Source organism: Trichechus manatus, unplaced genomic scaffold (assembly GCF_000243295.1).
Source record: "Trichechus manatus latirostris isolate Lorelei unplaced genomic scaffold, TriManLat1.0 scaffold00015, whole genome shotgun sequence".
NCBI lineage: Eukaryota > Metazoa > Chordata > Mammalia > Sirenia > Trichechidae > Trichechus > Trichechus manatus.
This window is the reverse complement of record NW_004443951.1, coordinates 13530033-13533874: the sequence shown is the minus strand read 5'-3', so window position 1 is coordinate 13533874 and position 3842 is coordinate 13530033.

The following is a 3842-nucleotide window of genomic DNA, read 5'->3' as shown; positions in this document are numbered from 1 at the left end:
GGGGTTGTTAACCAATGTCATAAAACAATATGTGTACTACTGTTTCATAAGAAACTATTTGTTCTGTAAGCCTTCACCTGAAATACAATTAAAAAAAAAATGTTTACTCATTGAAAGACATTGTTAGGAGAATAAAAAGAAAAGCCATAGAGTGGGAGAAAATATTTGCAAAGCATATACCTGATAAAGGACTTCTATCCAGAATACATACATATATATTCTCACAAAGAAAAAAATAAGAAATCCAATAGCACAATTAAAAAATGGACAAAAAAATTTAACAGACACTTCACTAAAGAAGATATATGGGTGGCAAATAAGCACATGAAATGATGTTCAACATCATTTATCATTATGAAAATGCAAACTAAAACTACAATGAGATATCACTTCGTATCTCTTATGACAGCTAAAATAAGCAAGACTAGCCATACCAAGTGTTGGTGATGATTTTGAACGACTGAGACTCTCGTACATTGCTGGTCAGAAACCAAATCAAACCTGTGGCTGTCAAGTCGATTCCGACTCATAGCAACCCTATAGGACAGAGTAGAACTGCCCCATAGGGTTTTCAAGGAGTGGCTGGTGGATTCAAACTGCCAACCTTTTGGTTAGCAGCCAAGCTCTTAACCACTATGCTACCAGGGTTTCCATATGATCCAGTTATTGTTTCATATATTTATTCAAGAGATATGAAAGCATATGTGTACAAAAAGATGAGCACATGAATATCTATATCATATATATGGTATATTTTGAAATATATACATGTCAAAATTATCAACTTGTATACTTTAATATGGACAGTGTATTATCTATCAATTATACTGCAATAAATCTGTTAAAAACATTGCACAGCATTTATGCAATGATTTCTGTTATTTAAAATTGTACGTCCATGAACATGTAGGTATGTCTATGTGTAATACAGTCTGAAGACATATTTTCTTACAAGTGTGGCTGTTTCTGAATAGAGTGATTTTGACTCTCTTCTTTGTATTTTTTGGTATTATTATAAATTTTTACATGATATGATAACATTTCTAACTTAAGCTATTAAAAAAATGCCCATACATGATGCTTTAGATTAGAGATTTAACATATTCCTTTGTTCTCTGATCATATTTCAGATTTGTCACTGGGGAATTCTGCCTGTCATTAAATAATCTATGCTTTGCAAAGAGAGAGGCAGAAAGCACAGTGGTTAACAATGGTCAAGAACACACATCTATCTTGGCTCCATCACTTACCACATATGTGAAGCTAAGTAAGTTACTTTAAATCTTTGTGACTCATTTATTGTATTTGGAAAAATGTAGTAATATAATATCCATATGCGATGGTTAAGGTTGTGTGTCAACTTGGCTGGACCATGATTCTCAGTAATTTCGCAGTTGTATGATGTTGCAATCACCTCATGATGAGATTTGATATAATGTGATCATCTCCATGATGGGATCTGCTGTGAGTAGCCACTCAATTGAAAGGGAGTTTCCTTGGACATGTGGCCTGCGTTGAACATACATTCTGGCAAAGCTTGTGGGCTTTTGCTCACTCTAGATCCTGCAGCTGGCTCCTGTTCATCTAACCTCCGGTTCTTGGGACTTGAGGGACTTGCAGCTTACCTGCGGTCTTGCCTGCCGATCTTGGGATTTGTTGATCTTTGCAGCCTGTGAGCAAAAGCTCTGCTCTCTGACCTGCCAATCTTGGGTTTGCCAGCCCCTGCAGCTGCGTGAATCAGGAGACGCCTCTATCTTGACCCACGGACTTGGGATGTTCCAGACTCTACGAGCTGCATGAGCCATTTCCGTGATATAAATCTATGTATATATTTGGAGTCTTGGTGGCACAGTGGTTAAGCGTTCAGTTTCGTTCGGCTGCTAACAAAAAGGCTTGGTGTATATATATATATTGTATGCTTTACTAGTTTTGTTTCTCTAGAGAACCAAGCCTAAGACATCATATTATAAGATTGTTATGATGATTAAATGAATTAATATGTAAAGTACCTTATATATACTATGTGCTCTGTAAGTATTTGTTAAATAAATCTTGGTTAAGACAGAAAAAAAAGTCTTGTTCTAGAAAATTTCATTGTGTCTCTCCAGTATCACCTGATGCTGTTACTCTCACTCCACCTTCTGGCCCTTAGGTTTCTGGGTCAGAACTATTCTGACAGTAAGGAGCGATTCCTATTCTGATTGCTTGGTTTTTAGTAACCAGTTCAGATTCTCGCTTTGGTTTATTAACTCAACTTATTGCATTAAACGTAATCCTCGGCTCTCAGGTTTACTTCTACATCCTCTGCAACATTGGGAAAAAGTTATCTGTTATCATGAAATATTACCATCCTGCCTTATTCATCTTTATTTACCACAATAACAAGAGAAGGATATTTGAACATTGAAACACAGGAAATAATTGTTCTTCATGGAGTTAAACAGCTCAGCATTATTGTCAATAGTTAAAAAATATGAACAGTCCAACTTTCCAGTAATATGGGACAACTAAAGTAAATTATGGTGTGATAGCTGCAGGAAATATTATATTAAATTAAAACTATATTTATAAAGAGCTTATTATAATATGGAAAAAGGTTCACCAGAATGTAAACTCCACAAGGGCAGGGATTTTTTTTTAAATCTCTTTTGTCCACTCTTGTTTTCCTGGTATCTAGAACAGTACCTGACATATAGTTGGCACTAAATAGATACTGAAAAAAAGGATGAACTTAAGTGTAAAAGGGGGGGACATTAAGTTGGATACACAAAATGATCACAAGTATATAAACAAAAAAATTCAATAAAATATCCACAAAAAATGTTAACGGGTTGCCTTTGGTTGATGCAATATCCATTTTTTTTAAATATTTCTTTTACTTTCCTGTGTTTTCCAAAATTCCCATGTAAATATATATGAAATGGAAGCTTTATATTTCCCAAAGTTTGATGTGGCAGGTAGGGCTAAGCAAAACCCTTCAATCAGTATCCCTACTCCCTTAACCTCAACCCATTTAATCAGATTGCTTGTTTAACACCCATGTAAGATCTGAATGGGAATCACTGAGATCATTTAATAGGATTTCTATAAGTCCACTAGGAGCCCTTGTGGCACAGTAGTTAAGCACTTGGCTGCTAACCAAAAGGTCAGTGGTTTGAACCCACCAGCCAAGTTCCGAGGGAGAAAGATGTGGCAATCTGCTTTCGTAAAGATTTACAGCCTTGGAAACCCTATGGGGAAGTCCTGCTCTGTTGTATAGGATCACTGTGAGTCAGAATTGACTCTACAGCAATGGGTTTGATTTGGGGTCTGTGAGTCCATTGGCAAAACTGGATTATGTAGAGCCATCCAACTTCACTGGCTCATTGTGTCTCACCAATTTTGGTGTGTGTGTGTGTGTGTGCATGTGTGTTGAAAGTATGGATCTCTGTGGATGCAATCAATTGCCGCCACAAATATCCAACCAATACCCCTGACCTCACAATAAACCTGATATTAACATTTGAAGTTGGCAGATATAAGCTACAATTAATAATTTAATGAACATTTTCTGAAAGTGTTTATTTTTGAAGGCAATTATTCTCTAATGATAATTTTTACAATTATTTAAATTTTGAGGTCTGTTCCCATTTAATCTTAAACACAATTTTATGATATAGGCAGAATCAGATGTGGTTATTTCCATTTTACGGATGACAGGACTGAATTCCAGAGAGATTGGGTGGTTTTCTAAGGGCTCAACAAATTTAGTTCAGCCTAAGTTCCAGGTCTCTTCTCACTGCTCCCATGGTCCCTCTGGTGGTAGAATAAATTTAAGGATAAGTCCGTTGTATAAGCTGAGA